This window comes from Equus quagga, chromosome 12 (genome assembly GCF_021613505.1).
Source record: "Equus quagga isolate Etosha38 chromosome 12, UCLA_HA_Equagga_1.0, whole genome shotgun sequence".
Taxonomy (NCBI): Eukaryota; Metazoa; Chordata; class Mammalia; order Perissodactyla; family Equidae; genus Equus; species Equus quagga.
In genome coordinates this window covers 12,134,123-12,156,776 of record NC_060278.1, presented here as the reverse complement: position 1 = coordinate 12,156,776, position 22,654 = coordinate 12,134,123, and the positions used below count along the sequence as shown (strand labels likewise).

Sequence of the window (22,654 nt, the reverse complement as noted above, 5' to 3'; positions counted from 1 at the left end):
CTCCTGATGCACAAGGATGTCTTTCTCTCTGACACGCTTCTGTCACTTCTAACGTGTTCTCCGTCTATTCCTCATGGAACAGGAAGGAAGCCTGAGACTCTTTTTACAGAAGGGGAAGAACTCTGGACAATTTTTTCCTGGAGTCCTGTTTTTCTTCTGGTCCAGTTTAATGGAGAAACAGTAAATGTCCACTCAGATTTCTCCAGAGACTGCTTCCCTCTCGCTTCAAAGCATAAGATTCATCAATGATATTAATCAAATAAAGATCTGATCTGTTTCCTCTACGTGGCCCTTTAAAAGAACCAACTAGAATTGCTACCGATAGATGAGTGTGTAAACATAACGTTAAAAAAATAAACTGATGCCAGTTGCATGATGTATCTTAAATGCAAATGTCTTCCAGACCAAAATGACTAGTGTCTCTAGGGCAAAGATATAAATAACCTGTGCTTACTTTTCAACTCATGAAGGAGATGGCGAAAGTAATGAGCTTTTAATAGTTTCATAAATACTGTGTCTGAAAATAGTTCACGAATATTTGGGGACTCATTTATGAAACGCTTACATGTTATTTCAGTCAAGTACACATGTTGTCACAGTTTAGTGGCTTGCAAAGAGTCCAATCAATGGCAAGATTAAGGAGAAGGGTACAGTTTGCATAGGCATGAATTTAGGTACGAGAAGTTTCTCCTTGCTTGTAAAATGTCTGTAGTTCTGACGTCTTACTCTATTTGCATGAAGGTAACTGAGGACCAAAAATGCAATGGGCGACATGTTGTGTAAAATACAAGACCCCCTCAAATTCCCATTTTGGTTACACACAGCTAAAGATGGAGTTGCCTTCCCCACTTTCTTTTTTTTTGTTCCAAATCTGTCCTCTGAAAGGAGGCTAACTGTGCACCCCATGAGGAAATGCATGTTTGAAGCCCAGGCCGCAGCAGTCGCTGTGTTAAGTGGTAAACACTTTTGGTCCAACAGTCCTGGAGTGGAGTCCTGCATTCCGTGTAGGACGCCAAAGAGGAAGTAATAACACGTTTTAATGTTGTGGCTCTTCTTTGAAGTCGATATTAGCATGGGGTGAGGTCCTTGGCAGCTATTAAAATCTATCACATAAGAAATTTTAGCTCCCATAAAGATTCATCCTTTTTTTCTCAGTTGATTATCGTTCCCAATTCTGATTCTAGGCAGCCACTATATTTGCTAAAATTAGTAGAATCAAGGCTTCAATAGTTTTAGACTGTATTTATATGCTGGGTGTTTTAAAGTAGCCCAGAAAGTTACTAGGATGTCTGAATTTTCAGTCTAATTTAATATTTCCTGAAAGGTCTGCCAAAAACTGCAGAGAGGATGTGACAATTTTAAGGGGGGTGGGGCGGGGGACTTTTCCTCTTTCTGTTCAAGATTAGGGCCTACAGTCAGTCAAATTTATTCTGGGTTCTCCTTCGCTAGAAACGACAGCCCAGGATGCTCATGGCCTGGTGGAAGGGCCTTGAAATCCAAGAACCTGCCCCCCGAGTCGGGAGGATGAAAGAGATTTCAACCAACAAGCAAACAGGCTCTTCTCCACACGTTTCACGGGATCGAACGCCTGCTCATAGAGCTGGGTCTACCAGAGGAAGACAACTTAAAGCGTTTGTGAGAAATGACTTCCTTTTTAATGCTGGTCCTTTGTGGAAGCCAATGGTGGAAGCATCAGTCCAGAGGGCTCTCCTGGAAGCCAGTCCTCCATCCTAGTCTCTGCTCTTGGCTGTACTGAAACCATCCTTTTTCTATGTTCTGTGTAAGTAGCTGTTCATTCCATTTATTCGGCATGAATCGTATGCTCACTGGTGTTATTAAATATTTGGAGGCTCCCGTTCTGTCTCCATAACTGAGATGTAAGTTTAGAGCCACGTGGTCAAGAGTGATGGCTCCAGCCCCATTGCCTGGGTTTAATATGGGGCTTTGTCAGTGTATAACCACATGATGCAACTTCTCCAAGCCTCAGTTTAGCCATCTGTGAAATGGGGCTCATCAAAACACTTCCTGTTAGGGCTGTGAAGATGAAATGAGATAGCGTGTGATCTGCTTAGCAGGCGCGCCTTGGGGTGTTGGAAGAATTCAGCAAAGGTGAGCTATTATTAGTAAATGTGTCCTTTTGATGAGCAACGTGTTTTTACTCTACCAAGAGGCCAAATGCCTATAAAATCAGATTATACCATAGCTGTCCATCTTCCTTTGGGTAACTCAAGTTGACAGAGCATGTAGGAGAAGGTAGCCATGTTCATTTGAAGCTGTTTTCTTCTCTTCCTCTTGAAAGGGAGCAGAGAAAAAGAAGTGTGGTCTGGTTCTGAAGAAAACCAGGTCAAGCTTTGTTTCTCATTTAGACATTCTGTGTATAAATGCATATCGTGAGTTCCAGAATTCCTTCGTGACAGCTCCCTTAGTTAATGGGCAAGGAGGATTTTCTCCAGCTAGGCTTCCACAGAACTGCCTCACAAGAAAAAGCCAAATAATTCCTATTTTTGGCCTGGTGCTTAGAAAAAGGGGACAAACTGCTTGTTTCAAAAAACTTTCTGGGACATTCAACAACAGTGTCTTTTTTTAAAAAGGGGAGGAGATCATTTAAAAAGGAAACAGCCCAATAGGCTCTCTAATTTCACTCTATTAAGGTAAAAAAAGGTTTCCTCTCATGTGCTCATTCTTAGACATTACTGCCTTAATTTTTCTGGTTGGTCTCCCAGGATATATAAGAAATACAAATTACCAATAGGAGAGTGCTGAATCTCTCCACTGAGCTTCTCTGCTATAATCTGGAGGACTCAAGTGGCTGGGTTTCCCTCAGCAGTTCATCAGGATGTGTGTGTCTGTACGTGTGTGTGTGTATGTGTGTGTGTGTCCATGTCGGGTGAGATCAGGACTGGGCTGGTCCAGGCTGGACCAGGAGTGGAAACTGGGTCTCTGGTTGGCGGAGGGAGAAGCAAGCACACTTGGACTCTCCTCTCTTGGTCTGTCTTGCGGTCACACCTCTTCCTGCGAGACCTTCTCATCTTGCTCTTAAATGTCAAGCCAATGCACCACCTCAAACTTTGCTAAGAAGGCAGCGCGGCTTCTGACAGTGTGCTCAGGGAAAGCGTTTGCTCCCATCTCTTCCCTCTAGGCCACAGTAGGCAACACTTCTGTCTGGAGAAAGTCTGGCTAGTCTCGCCTGTTTGTCCCTACCCTCAAATTTTTCCCTCTCCTGCCAAGGTTTTGTATTTCTCATCTCGCAAACTGAATATTTTTCCTTATCTCTGGCTTGTTTCCTTTGTATTCTTATGAGAATTTCTTAATTTCCTACCAGAGCGACTGTTTTCATTTTTCCTTCTTCTTCAGTTACACAAAGTCCCTCCAATTTCTCTCTACTCTCAGGGCTCCCGACAGAGGACATATGTGGAAAATACCTCTTTTTCCAGAGTCTAATCAAGAAAGGAAGTGGCTGTGGGCCGGCCCTGTGGCCGAGTGGTTAAGTTCTCATGCTCCGCTTCACCAGCCCAGCGTTTCACCAGTTCGAATCCTGGGCACAGACATGGCACCCCTCATCAGGCCATGCTGAGGCGGCATCCCACATGCCACAACTAGAAGGATGCACCACTAGAAATGCACAACTATGTACTGGGGGTCTTTGGGAGAAAAAGGAAAAATAAAATCTTTTAAAAAAAAAAAGAAAGGAAGTGGCTGTTTTGATCAAAATGATCAATCTGTTCCCCCTAAGAAACAAACAAACAGAAACAATAACAAGAGTCGCACACGCCAGACCATGAAGAACCCACTCTACTTGTGCATTTTTTTTATATTGAATAAGATTCCCAGAATTGTATGAAGTGCTGAAAGAACTCAGACAGAAAAGCATTCCAGTTTTAAATGGTCACATTTATGCGTATGCATAAATAAATGAAACTCATAAAGGAAATAATAGCTTTCAATAAAACACATCAAACTGTATCTTCCAATGTGAATATTCTTGCGCTCTCATTCTATCATCTGACTTAACTCATATAAATTTATCTCCCTGGAAGATTTAACTACATATGGGAAAGCCATATAGTTTCATGTTAAAGGGGCCTTTGGTATCAGACCCTTTGAAGTTTAACTCCTGCCTTAGCTACTTTTCGTACAACGGAAACTTGAACAAGCCACTTAACCTTTCCAAGCCTTAGCATCCTCCCTCCTAAAATGGATCTTTTTTTTTTTTTTTTGTGAGTGTGATAATGTGGTTTATAACAAATTATATATTTGGTCTTCATCCAGTTCCTGACACAGGGCTCTTAAAACACTTGGAATTTCCTGTGAGGTGACTGATAAAGGCGTCTTTTGTTATGTTAATGAGGTGACTTTTGGAATCACCTAAGGATGGGGGCTGGGTGCCAGGAGGACCAACTATTAGAAGATTAGAAGGATTGGAACTTGCAGTCCCACCCCTCCCATTTCTGGGGAGGGGAGAGGGTTGAAAGAGGAACCCATCGCCAACGGCTAATGTTTTAATCAATCACGCCTGTGTAGTGAAGCCTCCATCCAAATCCAAAGGACAGGGTTTGGAGAGCTTCTGGGCTGTGAACTTGGAGATTCAGGGAGAGTGGTGCACCCAGGGAACATGGAAACTCTGCGCCCTTTCCCTATACCTTGCCCTATGCATCTCTTCCATCTGCCTTTTCCTGAGTTATATCCTTTTATAATTAGCTGGTAATCTAGTAAGTGAAATGATTCTCTGAGTTCTGTGAGCTGCTTTAGCAAATTACTCAACCCCAAAAAGGGGGTCGTAGGAGCCTTAAATCTATAGCCGGTTGGTCAGAAGCACAGGTAACAACCTGGGCTTGTGATTGGGGTCTGAAGCGGGGCTGGAGGGCAGTCTCATGGGGCTGAGTCCTTAACCTGCGGGATCTGGTGCTATCTCCAGGTAGATAGTGTCAGAATTGAGTTGAATTGTAGGATATCCAGGTGGCCTCTAAGAAATGCTTGGTGTAGGGGAACGAACCCCACACAATTGGAATTTGGTGTCAGAATCGTAGTCCATATTAAGGGAGAAAATATATGCAAAGCAAGTGCAGTGCCTGGTGCATGGAAGGTGCTCAATAGAAGATAATCCATATCTGTTGCATGCCTGCAATTTACCAGTCACTGGGCAAGGCACTGAGGACAAAACAGACAGAGTCTCTGTTCTCGTGGTGCTCATAGACTGGTGCAATTGGTGCAGTTAACTAATGGCTTAGGGAAAAGATCCTCCTCCCTTGGTTCTATCTTATAAAGCACGAAAAGAAATAAAATGGAATATTGAAGATTATCTGGTAAGTTGATCAAAGAAGAGAGCCAGCTTTCTCTCTTTGCACATGTTGTACTCAGTGGCCCATCCTAGACACTTAGGACTAACGTTGACTCTTGCTCTTAACCCCACATCTAATCAGTCCCCAGGGCCGCCTATTGTGTCTTTAAATCCAGATTCTTCTCAAGGGGAGTTTTACAGTTTATAGCATCATTGTTTTGGACTGATTTATCAAAACATCCTCCAAGCTCGTTTACCTAAGTTCTTTCACTAAAAATATATTTATTGAGCACCAGCTCTATGCCAGGTGCTAAGAAAAAAAAGATGAAAGAGAAGTGCTATGATAAAGGTCTACACGGCAAAACAGAGAAGGGCAGGAATGCCTGGTTATAGGGTTGGTGAGCTCAAGAGAAATATCTGGGCTGGAAAGAAATATTTAGGAGTGATGAGGCTCCCTAGGAAAAGTATGTAGAGGGAAAAGAGAAGAATGCTAGGAATTGAACTGGGGGTAGGTGGCAGGGACGGAAAGTTAAGAGAAGTTAGAAAAAGAGGAAGCTAAAGAGACAGAAGGAGCAGCCAAAAATATAGAAAGAGAAACAGAAAACAGGGGTGTCAGGGAAACCAAGAGAAAAGATGGTTTCCAGAGGGAGAAGGGTCAGAAGTTTCTGACACAACTCAGGAGACAGGTAAAGACAGAAAAGTGTCTACCTGAGTTGAGAACCTTCAGTCGTTGGTGCCATTTTGAATGTAGTTCCAGTGGAGTAGTGAGTGGGGGCACCAAGGAAGCCAGAGCCCAATTGGTGGGGGAGTGAATGGGAAGTGAAAAAGTGGAGAAAGCCAGTATGGGTGCCTCCTCCTTTGGAAGAAGGGAGAGATAAGAATGCAAACAACCAAACACCATGTCCAAGTGACAGCCAGTGGTGAACATAAGAGGCAGGATGGGCACCAGTTACCCTTGTGGGCTCTGGATCCAGACTGCCTGGCTGTGAAAGCTGACTGCCACTTGCTGTCTGTGTGACGCTGGGCAAGTTTACCTTCAGTGCCTCAGTTCTTTCATCTGTAAAATGGGGATGGTAATAGCATCTTCCTCACTGAGCTGTTGTAAAGGTTAAAGGTGAAGTGCCTGGTAAATGCTCAGTAGTACTAGTCTATTACTCTATTCAGAGTGCTATGGAAATACAGCAGAAGACTCCATCAGTTCTGTTAGGTGAGCAAAGGCAGAGAAAAACTGTGGAGGAGTCTGGGAAGCTGGATCATAAAGAATGAGTAAGATTTTTTTTCAGGTAGAGAAAAAATTCAAAAAGCATATTTGAGAAGTGAGCCCAAATAGATAAACAAAGGCAAGTAAATGTGACATCAAAGGGTGAGTTTGGTCAACACCACAGCGAGAATTTGAAAAGATCCATTTCTAAGATATAAACTCTTTTTTTTGTCTTAAAAACTTTTCCTCTAAGATAATTGTAGATTCACATGCAATTGTAGGAAATATGCAGAGAGATCTCACATATCTGTCACCCAGCTTTCCCCAGTGGTAACTTCTTGCATGGCTATGGTACAATGTCACAACTAGGGAAATGACATTGGTACAATCTACCCACCGTATTCAGATTTCATCAGTTTTACCTGCACTAGTGTGTGTGTTTTTGTGTGGGTTAATTTTATGCTATTTTATCACATATATCTATTTACGTAACCACCACCACAGTCGAGATATAGAAAAGTCCTGTAACAGTTAGTATTCCTCATGCTGGCCTTTCTCAGTTCATTTTTAAGGTTTGCTGCTTAGAAGAGAAAGCAAAGGATGATAGAGGAAATTATTTTCTCTCTTTTCCTCCGGTAAAAGAAAAGTCTGCCTTGGGAAAAATTCTGAAATAATTTGGCACCTGCCCTCTTCCCCTTGGGAATGCCTCCTTTACCTTGTGTCTTTGTCTTTTCCCAGGAAAATTTCCTCAGCTAAGTAATAGAACAGTAGTTAATTAAACTACTTCATACTCAGGTGTGAATGACTCAAAGATCATTGACTGCCAGAAGAAGCTGCAGTTTTAAAAAGAGGATGCTTGCTAGCCTGAAAACAATTCTTCTAGGTGGTTCATGCAGTCGAACAAAGTGAAATGAAACAATTCCGATAGTGTGGGGCAGGATAATTCGGGGGCAAAGGTTGTAAAAAAGGCCAGCTTTGTCTTGAATTCCGACCTTATGATATGGTTTCTTGAGCAGGTACTGATTTTTATAACTTCCTTTTTTGCGTCTACTTCTGTACCTCCAGGTTTTCTAGAAGCTCCACATACTTTACCACAATGTTCCTTGTCATGGCAGCACGGAAGAGATGGAAAAAGGGAAGAGGGGAATATGCAGTAGCAGATGTGAAAATCAGGTGTTTCTAAGTCACTGATACCTGTAAAGGTAACTACATGATATTTGAATTTCCTCTGGCTTAAGATATAAAGTCTTGAGATAAAAGTTGATGTTTCATTACTTCTTGAAAAATGGTGTACTTATGTCATCACTACGGACAGAAGTCAGTTATTAGTGAGGGAAAGCCATTTATTATTTATGTCTTGGTTTAGCTTCCTCTTTCAAAAGCAAATTGCTTGGTTTCATTAATGCCTTCAGTCTTGCTTATGGCCCTTGTATATCTGGACCATGCTGAGCTGGCCTCCTGGAGAGCTGCTTTCACTGACCTGTGCTATTTGCCTGTGGTGGCAGATCAGTGAGAAATCGCTCTGAGAAATTCATCCTCACATTTACTGTAAGGATATTGTTGAAAATGGGCTTCATTACATTGCATGGTGTTCTGGTTATGAGGATCTTTGGAGACTGTCTTTATAGTCTTAATATAAAGAATAGTTGTGCTTCTCTTGACCAAATAGTTCAATTTTATAATATAGGCACCATATTGTGTTGGGTCTTTGCAGAAGACCGCTAGAAAGCTTTGAGTACGTCTGTGATTCAACCTAAGCAAGTATTGCACATTCCATGTACTGGTCTGACTCCTGGTCCCATTTACATTCCTAATCTCTATTCTTTTTCTTATGTGCTCCTAATTCATGTTCTTTTGGTATGTAGTATGTATCTTTCAAAGCTACCATAAATTCTTTTTCAGATATAATAGTAGTTTAAAAGCAACATGGGGGGGCCAGCCCCGTGGCCGAGTGGTTAAGTTCGTGTGCTCTGCTTTGGCGGCCCACTCATCAAGCCATGCAGAGGTGGCATCCCACATGCCACAACTAGAAGGACCCAGAACTAAAAACACACAACTATGTACTGGGGGGCTTTGGGAGAAAAAGGAAAAACAAAAAAGCAAAATGTGTCATATCAAATCCTTGTTTTAACACCGACTGACCGTACAACTTAGGGCAAGTTATTGAAAGTTGTGAAACCTCTGTTTCCTCATCTGTGAAATGGGGATAAGAGTTTTTACTTTATGCAGTTTTGTGAGGATTAAAGGAGGTGATTCAGGTAAAGTACTGAGTGCGATGCCTGGCATGGAGAAGACACTCAACACATTTATGTCATTACTCTTATTACTAATAGTATTTTCTGCTAATATTAACAAACATGATATAAACATACACGTACATAAGAAAATCTGATTATAACTCTTAGGAAATTAAAATGGTTCTGATTCCTCCACGTTTATTTGAAATTCATGTGCCTTGATATTCACAACAAGAAGCCAATTCCAGGAAACAGATTGTCATGTGCTAACAACTCAAATCAAGGCAAAAGATTATACTCGATAATCAGCATCAGCCATAGACGGCTATACAGAAATATAGTGCTTTTCTGTTTGTGTCTCTCTTATTACACATAAGCTAGTGTTCTGTCTTTAGGCAGATGTCTCTATTTACATAGTAGTTCTAGAAGTGTTAGTGAAATACAGGACATTATCCTATCTTGCAATTTAAATGAAATATTGCACAGATAATTTCAGAAAGGAATTGTCCAGGCAGCGAGAAATAGTTCTTAGCAACATGAAAACCCAGAAACAATGCTAGATCTAATTCTGCAAAAGCACAGCCATGTGCTGAGTGCACCATTTCATTTTTAAGGACATAGATTCAATTTCATGTGACAATCTGGCATCAAAGTTTTCTTCTGCTCTTCCTTTTTCCAAAGAGCCCTGTAAATACGAAAATGCAATCTAATAGGAAAATATTAAATTTGTGAGTCTCTACTTGCAAGGCGCCATGGTTATTATGAAGGCAGTAAATGAATAAAATAGATTAAGGAAAATGCCAACGATAGTTGTATGATATAAACACATCTAATGCATAACTAATGAGGATCCTACGTGCACAATAAAATGCCACCCTTTATATCTAGTGTATTGTTTCTTATACCATTTCCATCTATCATATTTATCAAAGAAATGTAATAACTCTTCAGAGTATCATAGTAATTTATGCAATATCTTGCTCTCTTTACCAAGGCAAGGAGGAGAATTTTGCATTGTAATAGGGTTTTATTTTCTTCAATTCTGTCTAACAAATCTTTTGCAACATTCCTTCATTTAAAACAGTTAAAGTTAGCAAATTTACTTTTAAAGGAATATGGCTATAAAAATAATTCTTAGTGACTTATACCTAAATATTTTAAAATTCTTTTGTTGTTTCTAACAAAGTGATGACACATCGTAATTTACTACACAAAAAAATTTAATTTGAAGGTTTATCTCATCCATATTTCTGATGAATTCATATCACATAGCTCATTTTAGTTCCCATTGTGCTCTCTTAAAAATAGAATATATATTTATCTATTTTAATAGCACATGACCAATGATTTGCCATTTGTTTCACTTGATGATACAGAATTCCATATTGTGACTTTAAAAACATAAGTTATAGATTTGAGGTCCAATGATGTTTTTTCCCTTTCCTTTCTTCAGTTTCTTGTACAATAATTTTTAAAAAGGCACTTAGGGAGTCTTTGATCAATGTTCCAAATTGTCAGCCTAACATTGGACTAGCATAGTAACTTTATAGATGCGTTGGCCTCTGCAATGTGTGAAAGCCAGGGACATGGACATTCTCATGTTGGCCAGCTCACTGGTTACCATGTCACCTTGGTGGGTCTGCTCATCCCTTTTCCCTCATATTTCTCCTCTGTTCCTAGGAGAAGAGTAATTCTTATTCTATCAGAAAAGTGCTCATAAAACTCCTGAAATTCACTTAGAAAGCCATAGTCAAGGATGGTACACAGAGCAGTCACTGATGTCTGTTTAAAGTGTCTTTCTTTCATCTCATCTATTTCCATCTGAAGTCAGCATCACTATTGCAACATTTGGATAGTAAGACCACAACATAGAAAGAACAAATGAATTTCTAAAGTTGGCAGGGGAGTTGAAAATAGACATTAAAGTTCCTCAATCATCTATTTTAAACTTTAAGTATTTTTGACTTTCAGATAATTCCATGAAGAAGCCTGATTTGTTTTCTTTGTAGTTTGTCTAAATTGCACTGAAATGCACCTGTGGGAAAGAAACAAATTTTTATAGAATATCCATTATTGCCTAATACCTTACATACATTAATTCAATTTAATCTTTACAGCATCCCTATGTGGCAAATGTTCCTGTCCCATTTTACAGATTAAAAACAAAAATAGAGGTCTAAAGAGATCTGGGGTTTGGGATCACTATCCCAAGAGAGGAGGAAACCATTGTCAAGAGTTTTGGAATATTTTCAAATTTTACCATAAATTTTGTATGCTCACTGGTGGTTTTTTTGTTTTTGTTTTTTTTTTAAAAAAAGGCAATGTGCAATGAAAAAGAAAAGGGTTTTCTCCCTCTGGGACATGCAGCCTGCTCACTTTCCTGGAGCATCAATTACCCAAAGATTTGGAGGCAACATACTGTTTTCATATTAAAATAATCTCTGATATGTTACAGAATTAACACAAAATTCATTAGTGTTCATATAAGGTTTTAAAATAAAACAAAAAACTTCAAAGAACTTTATGAGAGCTTGTAGCAATGTTCCAGACTTCCTGGGGGTAGGGTTTTACTCTCCTCTGTTGTTGGGGCTCTTGATGAAAAGCTGGAGAAGCCCTGAACTGTTCTCTTTAATTATTGCGATTGTTCCCGGGTTTTGCCAAGTCACTTCATGGTAGTCTTTCAAAACCAATGAGAATTTATTCCTTAGAACAATCAACTTTGGAAAATGAATTACGCTCCCTGGGAGGATGGCAGATCCAATATATGAAAAAAAATTATGTTTGGGGAAAAAAAGAAACTTCTTAACAATGGCTGGATGTAATCAAGCTTCAGTAGGTCAAAGCCGGTTAGCAGTGTGGTTGACATTAACAATGAGAATGAGAAATGTTTTGGCTCTGTATGGTTGCCAGTGGAAACACCAGAACCCTGAAACGCCCCCCACTGTCTTTTGCTCGGGCAGTGTCCCAGAGAGCTCACACGACTCCTTTGACGCTCATTAAAAACGTCCTGGGACAGCTACAGATGAGGCTTCCGCGTGGTCTTCATCTACCTCTCCTCACTGTTGGGCTGACCCTGGGGTTTGCCTCTGTGCCTCTTGTGGCTCCTGACCCTGACGTGGGAGACAGCGTCTTCTAGGACTCCACGCTCCCGTCACACCCAGCACATCCACTAGCATCTCTCTCTCGGCACCTTATGGAATTGTCATCTTTTCTACTCTATGAAGGCAGGGTCTATTGCTGCCTTTCTCACCCTCAAAAAAGAGGTGCTTAAAATCTTTGATGAAGGAATGGCTCCTCCCAGTCCTTTCCCAGAAGTAGGAGAGGACACTCTTCCCACCAGAGTTACAGTTCTTCATAGGCTCCTACATAAACACTAACCCCTTCCTATCTCAAGGAACCTCGGTCAAGTTTCTGTGGTTCTAGGTTAGAGGATGTTTGAGAAACACCAAGCAGTCACTTCTGCAAGAAATTAACCAGTAAGTCAGAGCCCAGACCCTTTGACCTCTACCTTTGAGGAACACGCAACCCATTTGCAGCCAACAACGTCAAATTAGAGGTTGCTGTGGTCCTCCATCTTTGTTTGATGGCTGCCCCATCAATCTCAGTACGTGGAGATCAAAAGCATAGTTCTGAAGTCAGATTGCAGAGGCTGAAAACCAGCTCTCTCCCTTCTAGAGGTGGGATTTTGGGCAAATCATTTCACTTTCACAAACCTTAGTTCCCTCACCTGTGAAGCAGAACTGACACTAGTCTGCCTCACATGCTTGTCATAAGGATTAAAGGAGATAAACCTTGAACAGTATTGAACACACTGCCTGGCACATAGAATGTACTATAAATACGGATATAAATGTTGCAGCTTTATTATTTTACCATAGCTACCAAGAGGCCCTCACGCTGGATACTCCCTGAAAGTGACACACACATACATACAACCACACATGCCCCCATGACACACACCAGTTAATGAAATCAAACAAGGAGCTGGAGTGCTGATTCTGGAAAATGAATTAATTGAATTGAATAAAGCAAAGGCATTCTTGTATTATGAGTCCATGACCTAACCAGAACAAAAAAGCAGAAGTAGTAATCTATTCCAAGAAAAAACAATCTCCTTGGCTGCTGGCCCACAGGACTGTAGCAACCTCTGCCACCACCGACATTGCTCTCTGCTCCGGTGTTCCTTCTTAGCTGCTCTGGGATGCTGGACCTGGGAACACATCTTTAACTGAATGAAAAACACATCAGGGGTCCCAAGAGGTCAAAACTTAGTCAATGTCTTACAAGGTGACATGGGCTTCTGAGTACTCATCTCTGGAGGCCAAAACACCCAAAGCTCAAGGATGAAAGGTCTGTTCTGTCTGGAAGGGAAGACAAAGAATTCCTCTAGAAGCATCTGGGCTGTTCTTGGTGGAGACAGCAGCCCGGCCAATGCCACAGTGAGCCAGAGGAAAGGCCCTTCTTCCACTGCCCGGCCTCCCTGGTGAGCTGAGCCTCGTCTTTGCAAGTTCATGAATATCAATGAGCCCAAACCACACAGGGAATGAGCCAGAACATATTGCAACAGCCAAATTGCAAGTTGGCTCCTCAGGCTTGGCCAAAGGAGCATATAATTCAAACACTGGGGCTGGAGCTGGCACTGTGCCTGAGCCTAAAGAAGAGATGGAAGAAACTTTGGCTCAAACCTTTCGTGGATCAAAAGGAACGAAGAACGGAGCAGGAGTGCGAGAGTTTTCATTACCGCCCTGTAAACTCTGCCAAGTCATCAAGGATTCAAAATGAAGGGTGTTCTTCACCAAAACAGAGTGCACGAGAAAAGAACCCAATGCCCTAGCTGACTTGGCATAAATAAGAACTTCATGAACATTGAAAAGCAATAAAATTCCTTCAATCAACGAATAATTACTGGGCACTCACACTGTGTGTCGGCTCTGTGCTTGGCACTGGGGCTATGATGGGAAAGAGGAAATAGTTCCAGATCTCAAGGGGTTTCTAGTGGCAAAGGTGTGTGGGGGGACAGCTAAGGAGCCAAAGAACAAGTAAGATGCAGTTTCAATGTGGCATGTGGTCACATGTCTCAGATGTTTGCTCCTTTATATTGCCAGTTACTGGTCTGTAATTTGCTTTTCCGTTCACCTGTTGATGACATTCGGTGTGTTTCAAGTTTTGGACTATTATTAAGGAAAGCTGTTATGAACATTCACGTCCTCACCGGGACGTACGTTTTTATTTTTCTTGGGTTAATATCTAGAAGAGGAACTGTGGGGTCACATGGTAAGTGCATAGTTAACTTCATGAGAAATTGAAAAACTGTTTTTGAAAGCGGTTGCACCATTTTGCATTCCTATCAGCTGGGTACAAGAATCTCAGTTGCTTTGCATCCTTGTCAAATTTGCTACTGCCCATTAAAAATTTTTTAGCTGTTGTAGAGGGTGTATCGTGGTAGCCCATTGTTTTTTTCTTGTGAGGAAGATTGTCACTGAGCTAACATCTGTGTCAATCTCCCTCCAATCTTCCACCATTTTATGTGGATGCCACCACAGTGTGGCTTGACGAGTGGTGCTAGGTCCGTCCCCAGGATCTGAAACCTTGAACCCTGGGCTGCTGAAGCAGAGCACACAAACTTAACCACTCCACCAGTGGGCCGGCCCCCACTTTGGTTTTATTTGCATTTCCCTAATGATTAATAATGTCAAGCGTTTTTTCATGTGCTTACTTGCCATTAGTATATCTTCTTTGGTAAAGTGTCTGTTCAAATCTTTTGCCCATTTTAAAAATCAGGTTGCTTGTCCTATTACTGAGTTTTGTGAATTCTGTACAAACTCTGGATACAAGTCCTTTATCAGATATGTATTTTGCAAATGCTTTCTCCCAATCTGTGGCTTGCCTTTTTACTTTCTTCACAGTGCATTTTGGGGAGCAAAAGTTTGAAATGTTGATGAGATCTCCAGTTTATTAATTTATATTGATGCTTTGTGCCTTGTGTCCTAAGACATCTTTGTCTAGCCCTAACTCATAAAGATTTTTATCATGTTTTGTTCTAGAAATTTGATGGTTTTAGATTTTCCATTTAGGTCTGGAATATATTTAGAATTAATTTTCTATGTTGTGTGAGATAAGGGTTGAGGGTTTTTCATTTTCGTTTTGCATATGAGAATTCAATTTTTTCCAGAACCATTTGCTGAAGAGCCTATCTTTTCTGAAATGATTTCAACCATTTATTAGAAAGACTATCTTTTCCTAATTGATATCTTGGCACCTTTATTGAATGCCAATTGACCAGTTACATGTGGGCCTATTTCTGGACTCTCAATTCAGTTTCATAGATGTATTTGGCTAAACTTACGCTAACACTACACTGCCTTGATTATTTTAGCTTTATGGCAAGTCTTGAAATCAGCTAGTGATTGTTTTTTTTTGCCAAAATTGTTTTAGCTATTCTAGGTTTTTTGCATTTCTATATAAATTTCTACAAAAAAAATCCTGCTTGAATTTTGCTTGAGATTGCATTGAACCAATAGATCAATTTAGGGAGAATTGACATCTTAACAATATTGAATTACTTGAACTATGAACATGGTATGTCTCACTATTTATTTTTGTCGTTATGTGCTGGCAAGTTGGCTCCGACTCCTGGAGACCCTGTGAATGAGTGATGTCCACAATGTCCTGTCCTTAGCAGCCCTATTCAGCTCCTGTAGACTCAGGCCTATGGCTTCCTTTGTGGAGTCAATCCATCTCATATTTGGTCTTCCTCCTTCCTTCTGCCTTCTACTTTTCCCAGCATTATTCCCAGAATTTTCCCAGAATCCTGCATCTTCATGATGTTCCCTAAGTAGGGCAGCCTCGGTTTTTTGTTTTACAGATTGGCACCTGAGCTCACATTTCTTGCCAATCTTTTTTTTTTTTCCTTCATCTCCCCAAAGACCCCCCAGTACATAGTTGTATATTCTAGTTGCAGGTCCTTCTGGTTGTGCTGTGTGGGACGCCACCTCAGCATGGCCTGATGAGTGGTGCTAGGTCCGCACCCAGGATCCGAACCAGCGAAACCCTGGGCCGCCAAAGTGGAGCGCACGAACTTAACCCCTCGGCCACAGGGCCGGCCCCAGGAAAGCCTCAGTTTTATCATTTTTGCCTCCAGTGACAGTTCAGGCTTAATTTGCTGTGGGACCCACTTGTTCATCTTTCTGGCAGTCCAGGGTATCCATAGAGCTCTCCTCCAGTATCATAGTTCAGATTTTCCTTAATTTATTTTAACAAAGTCTTGGAGTTTTCAATATACATGCCATCACATATTTTGTTAAATTAATCCCTAAATATTTCATGCCTTGTGATGCCATTATAAATGATATATTTAAATTTTTTCAGTTTCCAACTATTTGCTGCTGGCAGATTGAAATACAGTTGTTTTTGTATGTTGACCTTGTACTCTGTGACCTTGTTAAATTTACTTCTTAGTTATAGTTGCTTTTTGGTAGGTTTCTTAGGATTTTCTACATATACAACCACATAGCCAGTGGATAATGACAGTTTTATTTCTTCCTTTCCAAACTACATGGATTTTAATTTGGCTGCTTGACTTATAACATTGACTAGGAACTCCTGTTGACTAGAAATAGCAAGAGGGGACTTTTTGTCTTCTTCTCAATCTTAGAGGAAAATAATTCAGTTTTAAATGGTTAAATATGGTGTTAGCTGTAAGTTATTGGTGGATTTCCTCTATCAGGTTGAGAAAATTTCCCTCTATTTCTAGTTTGTCAAGAGTTTAATTTTAAATCATAAATGAGTAGTGAAATTTGTCACTTCTTTTTTAGTCTCATATGATGAATTGTGTTTATTGATTTTTGCATATTGGATCAGTCTTACATCCCTGGGATAAACCCTACTTGGTCATGATGTATTCTTTTTTTAGATATAGGTGGATTTGATTTACTAAAGTTTTGTTAATGATTTTGTGTCTGTCTCCATAAGGAGTATTGGTCTGTAATTTCCTGTCTTTTTAATTTCTTTCTTTAATGTTGGTATTAGGGTAATGCTAGCTTCATAAAATAAATAGGAAAATCTTCTCCTCTCTACTCATTTGGATAGGATTGGTTTCATTCCACCCTTGAATATTTGGTAGAATTCACTGGTAAAGCCATCTGGACCTACAGATTTTCTTCATAGGAAGATTTATAACTAGAACTTCAATTACTGTAATATGAATTGAGAAATTTAAATTATTTCTTCTTAAGCGAGCTTTAAGTTGTTCTGATTTTCAAGAAATTTTTCCTTTTTATCTAATTTGATGAGTTTGTTTGCTTAAAGTTATTCATAATGTTCCCTTACTGCCCTGTTAGTGTGTGTAAAATTGTTCTTTCCTGATATTGGTAATTGGGTTCTCCATTTTTCTTGTTCAGTCTGGCTAAAGATTTACCAGTTGTATTTTCAGAGAATCAGCTTTTGCTTTCATTGGTTTTCTCTGTTGTTTGTCCACTCTTTATTTGACTGATTTCTGGTTATTTTTTTCCTTCCACTTTGGGTTAAGTTGCTCTTACTTTTCTAGTTTATTTCTTTTTTCTTTTTTTTAAAGATTGGCACCTGAGCTAACAGCTGTTGCCAATCTTTTTTTTTTTTTTATTGCTTTTTCTCCCCAAATCTCCCCAGTACATAGATGTATATTTTAGTTTTGGGTCCTTCTAGTTGTGGCATGTGGGACGCCACCTCAACGTGGCCTGATGAGCCGTGCCATGTTTGCGCCCAGGATCCGAACCAGCGAAACCCTGGGCTTTCGAAGCAGAGCGCACGAACTTAACCACTCGGCCACCGGGCTGGCCCCCTTTTCTAGTTTCTTAAGAATATTATGAATGATTTCAATCCTTTAAAATTTATTGATATTTGTTTTATGGCCCCAAATATGGTCTGTCTTGATAAACATTCCATACACACTTGGAAACCATGTTTATTCTGCTATTGTTATGTGAAATATTTTACAAATGCCAATTAATTTGAGTCAGTGGACGTTAGTCAAGTCTTTTGTATCCTTGCTGATTTTCTGTCCATATATTTTAAAAATTATTGAGAGAGGAGTGTTGAAGTCTACAACTATAATTTTGTCTGTTTCTTCTACTTTGATGAGTTTTTGCTTGATGTATTTTGAAGCTCTGTTAGCATTATTCTGTCTTGATGGATCAATTCCTTTATTATTATGATCCCTGGATCTGAAACCTATTTTGTGTAATATTCTTATAGCCAATTCCCTTTCTTCCGCCTAGTGCTTGTGTGGCATAGATTTATCTATCCTTTTACTTTTTTCGGTAAGTTTTTTGGTATATTTATTACTCTTTTATTTTTAACCTGCCCGTGTCTCTATATTTAAAGTCTGCTTCTTACAGACAGCGTATAACTGAGTCTTGCTTTACCTTATCCAATCTGACAATCTCTGTCTTTTAATGGAGTGTTTTTTTAAAATTGAGATATAATTGACAGATACCATTGTATTCGTTTTAGGCATGCAACATAATGATTCCATATATATAATAATGGAGTGTTTAGACCATTTCCATTCAATGTAATTATTGATGTAGCTGGGTTTGCATTTACCATTTTGCTATTTGCTTTCCATGGGTCCCCATCAACTCTTTGTTCTCTTTTTCCTTTGTTCCTTTATTCATTTGTAGTAACCTAATCTTTTTATAATTCCATTTTATCCCCACTACTGGCTTACTGGCTATACGTCTTTTTAAAAAATATTTTTAATGGTTGCTCTAGGGTTTAAAATATTTAACTAATCATTTTCTATCCTTAAATAATATTATATCACTTCATGTGGTGTGTAAGAATTTTACAACAGTATGCTTCCATTTTCCTCCTCCTGTCCTTTGTGTAATTGTTGTAAAAAATACATTTTACTTCTACATATGTTATAAATGCCACACACTTTATTGTATTTGCTTTAAAGAGCCAAACATCTTTTAAAGAGGTTAAATAGGAGAAAGAATGTTTTTATATTTACCCACCTATTTACCATTTCTGGTGTTCTTTATTCCTTTGTGTGGATTAAAATTTTCGTCTGTTATGATTTTCCTTCTGCCGGAAGAGCTTTCTTGAACGTTCCTGCAGTTTTGCTGGTCACAAATTTTTTGTATTTGTTTTACTGAAAAAGTCTGTCTTTCACCTTTATTTATTTTTTTCTTTTTCTTCCTTTGTGCAGTAATTGCATTTGTGATACCGGAACAGGTACTTCCAAATATGCATAGAGTTCTCGCCTCAGCAGTGTGGATACTAAAATTGGAAAGATAAAGAGAAGGTTGTCATGGCCTCTGCACAGGATGACACACAAATTCAAGAAGCATCCCGCTTTTTGGTTCGTCATGCACTAAACTGTACGCGTAAAAATTGTTAAAACAGCAAACTTTATGTTATGTATATTTTACCGCAGTTAAAAATATGCACAGAAATGGATCTAGAAACATACATACAAACTGTTCACATTGGCCAATTCTTGGGAAGAAGAGTTGGGAAGAAGGGTGACTTTCAGGGTTTTTTCCCTTCAATTTTAAACCTTTTTTTGGAAATTATTTTAAACATAGAAAAGTTGCATGAGTAAGAGTATTGCCAATAATACCTCTATACCGTTTATCCAGATTCAACTACTCTTAACACTTTATCCATTTGCTTCATCATTCGTTTTCTCTCTCTCTCTCTGCAATCTATGGGGAGACACTTTAAGTCCTTACAAATATCTTTCTCCTCATCAAGATTTCCTTCTGGATTCAGCATCCGTGGATGATTTCTGTTGAACTGATCTTTACTATGATGGCTGCAAAATGGGTATCTTCCAACTCTAGCACCCCTCACCATATACCATTTGGCACTGAGTGTTCTGCTTTAAGCAGGAACCCTCTGTAATCCCCTCAGTTTTTTATATATTTGTCACAGGCAAGGGCTCATGAATACCTATTTTTTCAATGATTTATAATTCACTAATGTATTTGATTATTTTGCTGCTCAAATTGTCCCAGATTTGCCTAGTGGAGTCCCTACAAGCTGGCTCCTGTGTCCCTGTGATGTGTGACCCACCTCTGCCCAGCATGTTGAGCACTGCCTTAATATCTGGCATAAAAAGATTTTCCAGGCTTTTCTTGTACCTATCTGCCCTGGCCCTGAAGTCAGCCATTTCTATGAAGAGCCTTGGTTCTTTTTAATGGGGAAAGGCATTAGAAACCAAGATCTGGATGTGAGCTATGCTCATTGCTTGTGGGGAGTCTTTGCTTCTTGTATCTTTCAGTTGAGTGAACTAGAAAATCAACAGATATTTATATGTGTACATATATACACTTACATACAAATATACCTAGACATATAAGTATATGCATAGATAAATCATAAACATGTGAACATACATGTACTTTAGAAATCACGAATTCACAGAAATAATTTCAATTTCCATCCGTTCCCACAGGGATTTTTTTCTTGCATTCTCCTCTATTCCATATTTGCACTTTTTTTTTTCAGTGAGGACCTTGGATTCCTCAAACAATACATTCACTTATTTGCTCAATTGCATAATACATCGAAAATAGTTTCAGAATTGCTTCATCCTTGTCTCTACGTAAAACAAACCCACTGAAAAGAGTTCAGGATTGGTTTGTAATGTCCTCCATGCCCATCAGTCCGCCACAAACTGAGGGTAGATAGTCAAATGCCGAATATTAATACCTTGCTCAGATTCGTTCTTTCTGTTTCTATTTCCCTCCTGTGTGGTTATACTACCCATTTGAAATCTAATTAAGCTGACTGGTTTCAATTTGCTCTCATTTTACTTCCCACATCCCATTTTTACTAACTTAATTGATTTTTGAGTATATAGAAGGTTATCATATTTTCCAAAGAAAAACTGAACAGAAAGGTATATGCGTGCCACTCCTCCCCAGATCTCGCCTACCACAGTCTCCTTATGGGTAACCAGCTTCATGGTTTTCTGGTTTATCCTTCTTGTCTTTCTTTTTGTACAGGTAAACAGTCACAGATTTTCTTATTTTTCCTGCTACTATATATGCTTTTTTAAAAACAGCTTTATTGAGCATAATTTACCTGGTATAAAATTCACCCATTTTAAGTGGACAGCTAGACAAGTTTTAGTGAATTTATACATTTGTGCAACCATCACCACAATCCTATTTTAGAGGAACACCACCATCCTCCCAGGAGCTGCCCTCATGCCCATTTGCAGACAACCCCCACTCCCATCTCAGCCCCAAGCCACCACCCATCTGTGTTCTGTTTCTATTGTTTTATTCTTTCTATAAATTTCATATCAATGGAGTTACACAATATGTGGTCTTATGTGTCTGGTTTCTTACTAGCCTCATGCTTTTGAGGTTCATTTGTGTTGTTGACGGTGTCCACAGTTCTCACCTTTTCGTTGGTGCGTTGTATGGATGTACCACAATTCGTTTCTCGATTGACCAGCTGATGGATGTTGGGAGTGTTTCCAGCTTTTTGTTTATTGTGAATAATGCTGCTATGAACATCGGTGTGCAGGTTTTTGACAGACACGTGTTTTCATTTCTCTTGGATAGTTACCTTGGAGTGAAATTGCTGTGTCATATGGTAAGTGTATGTTTAACTTATGAAACTGGCAAATGGTTTTCCAAAGTGCCTGTATCATTTTACGTTCCCATCAGCGATGTATTTATATTTTTTATATTAATTGTAAGCAAATGTATTCTCCTAAAGTTGCTGAAAGTTCTTATCTAAGCTAGGCCAGTTATTTATTGTCCTTGTAATCTTGCTCATTTTTTACTTACTCAGCCCTTTTCTTCATGGGTAGTTCAAAGGAAAATCAGATTATTCCTTGCTGAATTATAAGGAATTCAGAATGAATGTGACCAAAAATAAAGACCCAGAAAGGTATTTTCTCTCTCTTTATAGGGAATGGAAAGATATAGATGACGTTATTAAGAGAAGGACTTTCTAGCTTCAGTCTTTAAAAATAAAGATCAGTTGCATCAGAAACCTGAGTTTACATTCTTTCTGATGGTAGGGCAGGGAATGAGGTTAGTTTATGGAAGGAAGTACCCCCCCCCCCCGTTTTTTTTTCTGGTGAGGAAGATTGGCCCTGAGCTAACATCTGTGCCAATCTTCCTCTATGTTGTATATGGGACACCACCACAGCATGGCTTGATGAGTGGTGTGTAGGTCCACACCCAGGATCTGAACCTGCAAACCCCAGGCCACTTAACCACTACTCCACTGGACTGGCACCAGGAAGTACCTCTTTTAATTGATAGATACTTGGGAAATTGACTAAAGTTAGGGTATGGTCATTAACTTCAATTTTGAGACATCAGAAAAGAATTCAGGAATCTAAAGATTCTAAAAAGGAGAAAACTTGATATAGTTCCCAAGTTGTTATTTTTAAATATTTTGAAAGGAGAGCTGTGATGGTTGCAAAGAGGCAGTCCTAGAAATGAGAGCGGCAGCTGTTCAATTGGGCACTTCCACTGAACGTAGGATAAACGCCAGATCTTCTTGCTACACCCTAAATACACCTGGACAAAACCACAGCTCCTGGAGAACCAAAGCACGCTTCATGGCAGCCCTCGTCTAGGGTCATCCACAGACCACACTGGGGATGCTGCCAGCTTCAAGTCACACCCCAAGAAAATCAGTATCAGTTGACAGACTAGCCAGCTCATTGTTAAATTCACTTTAGCTAAATTTTTAAATAATCAAAGGTTGCCTTTAAAAAAAATCTCTACACATCTCTTCTTAAAGGTTTTCTCCCTGCTTCTGTTACACATCTTTTTGGCCCCATCCCAAGCGCCTGGCACATATATCATTTTGTTGAGCCTGAATTTAGCCAAAACAGATATTAACCAGTAAAACTCTCGTTCATAAAAGGTTCATTTGAAATTGTTAAACATGCATCCCGTGCTCCCTGGAAGTGAGGGA

At 39.6% G+C, this 22,654-nt stretch overlaps 1 long non-coding RNA gene and 1 other non-coding gene across 2 annotated transcripts; both read left to right on the top strand.

Annotated features, from left to right (window-relative positions):
* Window positions 1-1,429: 1,429 nt before the first annotated feature.
* On the top strand, window positions 1,430-21,120 carry LOC124248959 (uncharacterized). Its single transcript, XR_006891202.1, has 3 exons — window positions 1,430-1,780; window positions 7,545-7,681; window positions 18,909-21,120. It is a non-coding gene; the product is annotated as an uncharacterized LOC124248959 (long non-coding RNA).
* LOC124249250 (U6 spliceosomal RNA) lies at window positions 18,956-19,061 on the top strand. The gene has a single exon (XR_006891321.1). It is a non-coding gene; the product is annotated as a U6 spliceosomal RNA (small nuclear RNA).
* Window positions 21,121-22,654: the final 1,534 nt, after the last annotated feature.